The sequence below is a fragment of the Xenopus tropicalis genome, chromosome 4, assembly GCF_000004195.4.
Source record: "Xenopus tropicalis strain Nigerian chromosome 4, UCB_Xtro_10.0, whole genome shotgun sequence".
Taxonomy (NCBI): Eukaryota; Metazoa; Chordata; class Amphibia; order Anura; family Pipidae; genus Xenopus; species Xenopus tropicalis.
Genome location: NC_030680.2, coordinates 127,073,443 through 127,084,129, shown reverse-complemented (window position 1 = coordinate 127,084,129; position 10,687 = coordinate 127,073,443).

The following is a 10,687-nucleotide window of genomic DNA, read 5'->3' as shown; positions in this document are numbered from 1 at the left end:
CAACAAGCTATTGCAAAGCATTCTGGGGCAGTGGTTATATTAGAAACGCGGCCCTGAGACCAGAGCCAAAAATACTCGCAATAAATAACAAGTTGTTACGTAGCTTCTACTTTAAGTGTGTGTTCGTCATTAGTTATTAATATACAGGACAAGAAGAAAAAACTATAAATAGTTATTATAATACTTTCTAATGGAAATGTCAGAAGAACTAGAATAATATGACCATTTGACGTTGCTAACTTGGCATTACAATAGTTTTCTGTTTCTGAGGTAATTTATTTTGGAAACCACCTTTTCCGGATTTCTCTCATGCTGACCCACATTAGGCGTCATTTTTATGAGCCGGGCTGGTAACAGGGTAACAGTAACCTTAGGAACGAATTGAGGCAGGTTGGAGAGGTAGAATATAACGTCTCAACTATAAGAAGCTTTCATTTCCATTTATCTTTAAAAAGAAATTAAAAATGATCTGACCCCATTTCCCCCCCCCATAATAAAACCATACATTAAAAATTAAATATTAATATTTATTAAAATTGTTATTTGCTCTTTCCTTTTTTAAAATTGACAGTGTAAGACTGGCCCACCAGGATCTCTATGAAAACAAAGAAGAAATGGAGGAAAGGATTGACAATAACATGTAAAGAGAAGTGATTAAGTAAAAAAGTAAGGAAAGTGAGAAGAAAAATAGTTTGGAGCATGCAGTCAGGTGTTTTGGTGGGCTCCTTGTACCCCACTCCGACTTCAAACTCAATGTAACTAATGAAAATGCAGCGTATAAAGGCATAAAGCATGCTGGGAGCAGGGCTGTATTTACCATAGAGGCACTTGAGGGCCTGTGCCTTGGGTAGTAGCTTTACGGGGTGTCCTTTGGGTGCCTATATGTGTGTATATCTTTATTTATAAAGCGCTGCTTATGTACGCAGCGCTGTACAGTAGAATACATTAATACAAACGGTGTTAATAAGATAATAATAGATAAATACAAAGTATAACAATAAATACAAGATAAATACAGCTGCAATGTTAAGAGTTGAGGACACGAGGAAGGAGGTCCCTGCCCCGTAGAGCTTACAATCTATATGATTTACCTATATGGTAAATAAAACATTTTTTGTGAAAAAGAAAAATTAAAAAAAAAACCTTTCCACTGTCTCAGACCATTCCCTATGAAATCTGGTGGCAGAGGTGGGGGGTAGCTGTCTGGCACCACGGGTGGTTGTGACATCACGCTCAAGGATGTGAGGACACCCACAACACGTTGCGCAATTACGTCAGTTCCACCGAGGAACAAAAAACAGCCTTGGCTGGCAGCTGTAGTCCAGGTCAAATTGCACAGTAATATCCCTATGTTGGATGTTGTCTTACATAGTTACATAGTTACATAGGGTTGAAAAAAGACCAGTGTCCATCAAGTTCAACCCATCCAAGTAAACCCAGCACACACAACCCACACCTACCAATCTATACACTCACATACATAAACTATAAATACAACCACTAGTACTAACTGTAGATATTAGTATCACAATAGCCTTGGATATTCTGATTGTTCAAGAACTCATACATAGAGCTAGTTGGGAGCATTCGTTTTGGAGAATTTCTTTTACATGTGTAATTGGGCTTAGGAGTGTTTTGTAGAGTCTTTTTTACACTCCCTTTTACTATCTGAGTGCAACTCCCATCAGGTATCATGAAAAAACTTCAGATTTTTTACCGAAATGCACTTGCATGTGCACAGACGTATATAGAATGAAACGCATATCCCATGTGTGCAGTGTTCATCCACCCAGGCACCTATTCTGATCTGCAGTAATATTATTGTTATTAGTAGTATAAATATGAAAACCTATGCTAAATGGGAATGAAGCCTCTCTCTATGAGTTAAAGATGTCAGTCGGGGGATCTATGTACACGTGCTCCTAAAAATACAAGGGGATACGGCACTATTGTAGGAAATGATGGCAACAGGTTCTCTGTGTGGTAGATAGAGGGGTTGTTAGTTTAACTTTTGGCTAAGTCTATTTTAGACCAGTGTTCTCCAACGTCTTCCATAATTTCATAGAAGACATGTTTTTGGTCCAAATTTAAATAACAAGGTCCTGTCAGAAGAAGTCCACTGAGCCCAGAGGCAGCCTAAACCATTAGGGTAATCAAGTTGTGCCTGGTGATGCAGGGCTTAATACTGCCTTCTGGAAACAATAGATCAGTGCTGTCCAACTTCTGCGGTGCCGAGGGCCGGAATTTCTCTAGCATACATGGTGGAGGGCCGCTAATGGAAGCCAGTTTTGACCACTCCCCTTTTTGAAACCACACCCACTTCAAACCACATCTATTTTATCACAATGGTGGTAGCACAGCAAAATCCCAAATGCTTGGTCCTTACTGTGGGGATATCAACCATCATTCATTTGTGAAAGAATTATGTCATATTAAGATATACCCTTAAATTCCATATGCCTCCTCCTCCCCTGTGGATAGAACAGCAACCCCCAGTACATAATTACACACCTTAGGGACCATTTAATGGCTATTTCCAACTGCTAACAAACTCCCACAACAAACCCCTGCCAGGTTCACCTCCCACAAGCAGCATAGGGCAAACAGAGTATGGCACACACAGGCAGCACTCTGCCTGCCCTATGCTGCCTGTGTGTGCCATACTCTGCCTGCCCTACCCTGCCTAGGTGTGCCATACTTTACCTGCCCTATGCTGTCTGTGTGTGTGCCATACTCTGCCTGCCCTACCCTTCCTGTGTGTGCCATACTCTGCCTGCCCTGTGCTGCCTGTGTGTACCATACTCTCCCTGCCCTATGCTGCCTGTGTGTGCCATACTCTTCCTACCCTATGCTCCCTGTGTGTGCCATACACACAGGTAGCATAGTCCAGGCAGTACCTACATAGGTACCTACAGTACCTATGTCTGAGGTGTGAACAGGTAAACAATGGGGTGATTACAGCCTGAGCCTGAGGTGTGAACACTGCAGGGGGTGAACAATGCAGGTATTAAAAGGTGTGAACAGCACAGAGGATTACATATTTAAACAATACAGGGGGATTACAGCCTGAATCTGAGTTGAGAACCATGCAGGGGGGGCAGTTAATCTCAGTACTGATACCATTTAAAGTTTACACAAAGGTAAGCCATCAAAGCAGCCAGACAGGTGGGGGGCGGCCCGCGGGCCGCCAGTTGGACAGCACTGCAATAGATCATTTACTGGAATCTAAATCTTCATGGGAACATCTTCCCGCTGGACCTGGAGTAGGACCTCATAAGGTGCATCTGTGTATTTATACGGCAGCAAAGCAAACAATGGCTAGGGGCCTCAGTTAATATTGAACTCAAAAACACAAGCTATGCTGGATAATGATTAATAAAACATGTACCAGTGTATCAAATGACACATATAGAGCATTACAGAAACAATTCTGGTTATATTTTGTTTTGTGGGAACCGAGTTCCAATTAGGATTACAGCATTTCCAGGAGCCAGGGGTCAAAATAAATCCACTTTTGAGACAGTGTATAGTTTGTAAAAAATACATCAGTATTAAACCATCAAGGAGCTAGTTAAACATTTTTTGTTGATGTATCGGCAGGTAGTCTTGTAGCCAAGCATTTGGTAAATGCTCCATTCACCTCAGAACAAGGTTACTGGTTCCTGAAAATTTTTTGCCAGGTGTGCTGTCAGTGACAGTGTGTTCCACCTCGCTGCTGGGCCATGCTGATGCATCTCCTGAGTGCCACATCAGCATTTTGGCAACAGGGCACATTTATATTGACTGTCCAATCTTGCATACAAGTTGGCATGTGTTTCTGATAGGTCCCGCTGAAACCAGTTAAAGGGGTGGTTCACCTTTAAAGGAGAAGGAAAGGTAAAATCTAAGTAAGCTTTATCAGAAAGGTCTATGTAAATACAGCCATAAGCACTTACAGAAAAGCTGCACCTCTATTAAAAGAAACACAGGATTTCATGTCTTCTTTTGTGTATACATGGTCTTAGTTATCAGACTTCCTCTCTCACAGCTCTCTCCCCCTCCCGTTTTTTGTCTCCCCCCATAAAAATTCAGAAGAATTCACTCCCCCTCCCATAAGTATGTGTGATCTGAGCCACCAGCAGCACGGAAGCTACGGACAGCAAGCTAAAATGGCAGCTGCTATCTTAAACAAATGAAGGGATATTCTAGGGCTGTTTACTCAGGTATGGTAAAGCTTTCTGCAGAATAAATATATTGTTCTAGGTGGCACTAATGTGCCAAATCTATTGACAGTAAAATGCCAAATTTTGCTTATTGTGGTCCCCACCATTGTGCTTATGTACTTACAGGCATTTTGCCCTGCATTTCCACAGAGAAACACAGGGCGAAACGCCCATGAGTACGAGGCCTTACCCTAAATGTGTGAAAACTGACAGGACTCAATATGTGATGTTTATAGGGTTCTGAGGGTAAAACAAGCAATTGTATTCAACAGGTTTTTTTTTTTTCATATTTAGCTTTAATATCAACTGTTGCCTATTGTTACTAGCAGGTCCCCTATGGGCAAATGGGGCATTTGCACAGGGCCATCAGTAGAGGGTACCCAACATCAGTCAACTGGAAGAGCACCACCATATTTCTATTTTAATTTTTTTTTTTAACTTTTCTTCAACTTTCTTACACTAATAGAGTTAATACATTGTTAATCCAACATGCCTAGATTTGGACTGGGCAGTTAGGCCAATTTCAACAATACCATGTTGACAGGTATGCAGGGGTCAGTGGGCTGTTTGATAGATCCTGGGGACCTATTGGATTGCAGGTGATCTGAAATGTCTGACATTTTTATCTGCTGACTACTAACATTGTCACCCCTAACATTTGCCCTGTTCTTGTATCAAGTGGAAAATACATTCTGCTAGTGCAACACATGGGGGCAGCAGCCTCATAACAAAAAAATAACAATGTAGAAAAACGTTTGTATCCTTTCTTAGTCTAGGGAAATAACTTTTTTTTTTTATTATTATTTTAACTAAATAAAAAATCATGTGGCAATAAACGAGCAGATATTAGCTGCCAATTCTTCGACTTCAGTTCAAATCAGCAACTTATCTGCCCATGTATGGGGCACTCCAGTGGGCATACCTGACCTTTTTCTGTGCGAAAATCGGTCATATATTGTTCTGACAGGTATAAAAATCACTTGGAGGAGTCACCGCATTGGCTTATCCAATGACCTGTATCCCCATCGTTGTGATCCGAGTGTTTGGCCCTAGGGCCAAATGATAGGATCAGTCTCAAGAACTCGGTATGGGCAGCTGTATAGTACATAATGATCTAAACTGGCTAAACTGCCTGACCAATCTGGCCATTTTAGCTTTTGAATTTCTTCTTTATTAGCTATACAATACTGTACATGTTTATGTGATAGCTATAAATGCATTTTATTGTTTTTTTCTATCTAAGAGCTATGGAAAGTTTATGTTTAATGGCTGTGTCAATGCTGGGCTGGGTCCTCAATATTATTTGTAAAAAATTTATTTCATCTATGACCTCTTATATAATTATGGCTTTTGGCTCAGTAACTCTTGATATTAATTGGTTACTTATCCTACAAGGCAAATATACTTTCCATCAGGGATCACATTACCTCTTTCTTGGTGTAACTGAAATAATATCAGGCCATGTACCCTATATACCAACTGGCTGAGGCTAAGCACATTGCTTTCATGTCCGACCCTTGGGATGAAGCCCTGTTTGCTCAGAGAACAATAATTACATTTGTTTCTATTCAGCCTGAGCAAGCAGAATACATGAGGAAAAGGTCATTTCCCAAATGATGCTGTCCTTTTAAGCTAGCATTACTCAGTTTCCCTTTATATAAAGTACCTGCTGCATTCCAGATTTTCATTTTAAGCACTTAGATCATATGAACAGAATAGGAAACTACATCAAAGCTATTTTATGTCTGTAATAAGTCTTCATAGTTATTTCTGCCATTCATCAGCTGACCACCCTGCTCCTGGCACAGAGCTGACATGAGTTTCTGCTGTGACTCTGCACCCAGTCTGTCAGATTCGCCTTTCTGCGACTAAAGCTTTATTAAAGGGATACTGACACATTTTTTCAACAATAATGGGGTGTTGTGTTGTATGGTTGGCCCTACAGTAGAGGCCTGCTGTACTTGAAGATTAGTATAAGTCTGCTGTATTTGAGAATGGGTATATCATATATGTCTGTAGTACCTAAGGCTAAGTCTCCCCAAGCAAACACAAATTAATTTGCTGCAACAAATAGGGTGGAGGTATTTTACAAAAGGTTGGCACTGCTTTTATCCAGTCATGTTTCAGGGATAATTATAAATAAAATTGACATTCTAGGTGTCATCTACTTACCCACAAGGTGCAAATGCTGAAGAGCTTAGGGTGCAAGTGTATGCCTCTTAGAGCTCATTTAGGAAGCTGCATCATGGGGTGAGGGCCAGGAAGCTTCAGGAGGCATCTGAATGACATGCAAGTTAGGGGGTATGAGAGGGGGCGACTATGTGCCTTCTGCCTCTCACCAATACAGAGCTAACTAAGGCAGCACAGTCCTGCAGGCATTTTTTAATGCATGATAAAAATGAGAAAAAATGGCTGATACAGCCTTTTTTGTACTTTGCATACTTCATGGTGCATTGCAAATGACCCCATTTATGTGATGCTGCACTATTATGCATGATCTGGCACAACATTTAACTTATGTTTTGGGGCATTATACATTACATTAATATTTTATTTTATTATTTTCTACTACTATGTGTTCTGTTGCATACATTTATTATAATGAAGCTGTATTTAGCCTGCCATGTGTTGGGATGTATGAAATTGGCACCATATTTATCTTGTCATGTGTTCTTGGTTTTTTTTTACATGAACCTGACACTACATTGATTCATAAAGTGTTTGGGAAGTGTTATAAATGAAATTGGCACTAAATTTACCCTGCTGTGTCTTCTGGCATATTAGATGTGGAATTTACCCTGAGATATTATAATGTCACAAAATGTCTTTTGTGTATGAGGCTGGGTATATGGCTGCTGTGCATGGGGGATGCATGTAAGTCTGTTGTACATAGGTAGTTCCCACTAACTAGTGAAAAGCAAATACATGATAGTTCTCAGATAACTCCCTACTTAATTTCCCCACAGATATTGTCATAATGCTTCAGTGCAGAATTCATTCTAGCCCAATAAATGGGGCATTATTAAGACTGGGAATGAAAATAACCTGTCCATTCATAGCCTAGGCCCAAGAGATTCCCAGTGGGTTCCCTATCAGCCATACCACACAAGTGTTTCTATACATGTGTATCCCTCAGGCTTTTATTCTGAGTCTATCCCAGATGCACAAGCCTTTGAAGCAAACATAGGGTGAGCCAGTATTGCATATGAATCCAGACAATTCCCTTTGAGCAGCGTCCAGCACTTTATCCTCACAGCTGCTTTCTTACGGAGCTCCAGACGGCCTGTTAACAAGAAAGTTCTGTTCATGTTCTACTTGCACCGATCTCCCACTCTCAGGGTCAAGTTCCAGCATGAGCAGCGCAGAACATGTGTGTGAGAGAGAGAATAATATGTATAAAACAGCCTGCACTTATTATAGCGCAAGTAGATATTTCATGGTACTGAGCAGCTCATGGTAACCTGAAGGTCTGCCATGGAGTTATAAACACATCTGCAGTATACAGAGCTCTTTGCATTGGCCCAGAGACACACATTCCCAGGTTCCATCATGTGCTCTCTGGACCTGCCACGCACTGATCATTTGGAGCCAGCTCTTCTTAATGTCTATAACAGTCGCTAAAGTGTTCTCCTGCAGTAGGGCCAGCTCAGTAGATCTAAAGGGTATATTTGGTGCAACTATTGTAAATGCTAACCTAACCCCACTGCATGCATGGCCCTCATAATGCCCCTTGGATACCCCCTAGCATCCAGGTCTCTGTGTTCTAAAAAAAAGAGAGTAGAGACCTGCATTTTAAGCATGAGTACAGTGCTGCCTGCATATGGTAGCACTGTATTTATGAGGGGCAGGTGGGGGAAGGCATATAGATGCCCCTTAAACATCCCATTACCTGTGTGTTATTTAGACTATAGTCATACATGGGCCAATCCCCTACACTCAGGGCTGGAACTAGGGGATAGGCAGAAGAGGCACATGCCTAGGGTGCAACAGATGTGGGGTGTGTGTTAGGCATATACTTTTTCTGCCTACCCCTAGTTTGGGGTTCTATAACTAAACCTGCCTCATGCATTGTGCGATGGTGATGAAGGTTTCTGTGTGAGACCGAAATGTAGAGTAATAAACCTTTATATTTTTACATTTTACATTTTGCTTACAATTCTTAAAATCCTAGGAGTGCTGTCCTTGTTCCAGTGCATTTTTTGTTGGTACTAGCACCCAGTTTTGTTGCAACAAATGGTGATGGACTATTTTATATATATATATAGCCAAGCAAAAGTGTTTTTTGAAATTTATTTCCAACGTTTCAGTCCTTACCTAGGAAAGTCCTAGGTAAGGACTGAAACGTTGGAAATAAATTTCACCGCTTGCATTTGAATAAGCCTTTATTGTTTTTTGTGCTTTGATGATCAAATCCTATGAGTGCCGACACTTTTGCTTGGCTAGAAGATTTCCCTGCTCTGGCACCGAGGTTTAGTACAATTATGTGGTGTGCTCCCCATTTTGGATTCTATATATATATATATATATATAATAGAACAGCCTAAGTGCATGCCATCAAAACTGTTTATGGAATCCTATTCTGTATTTTGCAGTTTTGTCACCAGTGCTAAAATTCTGCTATTATGGTTACAACATCTTTCAACATTTTATGAGCATTTGCAGAAAATACTGAGAAAAATGAATTCATCTTGTTACCCAGATTACCGGAATACCATATGTGTAGACGTGTATCATGTGCTTTGGCAGCTATTGGTCCAAAACTGAAAGGTGTGAATTCTGGTTTTCAAACTGGATTTTTCCTTAAACTGCAGCGCTAGGATTTCTCTTATGGTCTGTATAACAAACAGTACAGGCAAGGAGCAGACAATATTATGCATTCTACTTGTCACAGAACTGCAACTCCTAGCAACCCCCTCCAGCCCTATGAGAAGCACAAGTGCAAAGGGCATAACCTCAAAGAGAATGTGACAGAGAAATTTAATAATGAGGGAAAGTTTGCCCAGATCTTGTATCCAACAGCAACCAATTAGAAGGCTTGTTTCCTTGTTCTAATTGCAATTGGCCAGTAGGTGCAAACCACTTCTTTAAATGATACCTTGCCTGTTACTTACCCCAGTGAGTCAAAAAATGTCACCTGATACAAAAATGAATCGTACCAAAATGGTCCAATATTTTTAAAAAGAATAGGTTATATGATGTTTCTATCATATCCAGGAGTGCCTTCCACTTCACTTTTATCATGGGAAACATTCAGAAATATGAAAATAAAGTGACGTAGAAGAGGAAGGGAACATAAAGACAGGTAATTTGAATGAGTTATCTCAATTAGAGGGCTCATACATTAGTGTATGCATCTCATGTTCATAGGTAAAAATACAATTTTGGGTTAATATAGCTAACCATATCAGGTTAATAAGCAGAGCTAGTGGTGGAGATATCTGAGAAGAGCACAAATTAATGCACACAGGTTATAACAGTAAGTTTGGGGACTGGTGACCAAATGAGCATAAAATAGATGTTGATATTTATCCAAATTCTGAACTGAATTTTGGATTTGGCATGCCCCTAAATACCAGTAGTGATGGTATAATCTTATCTGGTAAATTTGCAGAAAAGAGCCAGAACAAACATTCCAGGAAATCAGTTCTAGAATGAATTGGCCCATGAAAGAGTAAGAAAACATAGTAAATCAAGGTGCTATTTCCCATTTCTTAGATCCTTGGTTATCAAAGCCCCTTTGACTGGGAGGCACACTCTGCTCCTTTCTAATAGATATGTGCAGAACTTTCAGATTTCCCATTCTAGATCTTTTCTGGAACACTTTTCTGGGAAACAGTCTACACACTTTGTCTTAGTAGTGAGTCCAACATGAGGTTATACAGCAAATAGCACTAGTGTACAGTGGCTAATGTAGAATAAAAGTAGAATCAATAGCTTCTGCATTTAGTGTCTCATACCCAACGATACTGGTATAAACCTTGTTGTTTACCTTAAAGCCATTCTAGTCCAGCCCCAATATTCAGCCCCATTTGACCAGAGCAAGTGAAACCATTAAGGGTAATAGGTTGCTTGATAGTTTCTAAGATATTTGTTATTGCTCCCTCAACCAAATATCTGGCACTGGAACATGAAGCCAGTAAATTATTATTAGCTCAATGATGGGATGAATTTGGCCATACACTGTCTTTCCAGTTATCTGAGTGGCCTGTGACTTGTTGGATACTATGTGATTTGGCAAAATTTGCCAAAGTGCCATTTTCTGTTCAATCGGACTAATGGCAGTGGAGGGACTGCCATTAGGGGGTACACAGTACACCTGTTGGGGGCCTAATAATTGCTGAAGTCCAGAAAAGTGAAATTTATTGCATTTAGTAAGGCGCATTTGTACATATTTGTATTTTTGAGTGCACGCCCCATCTACCAGTTAAAAGGGACATGAGCAGACACGATTTTCAGTTTGGACAGAGCAACTCAAATAGAATCAG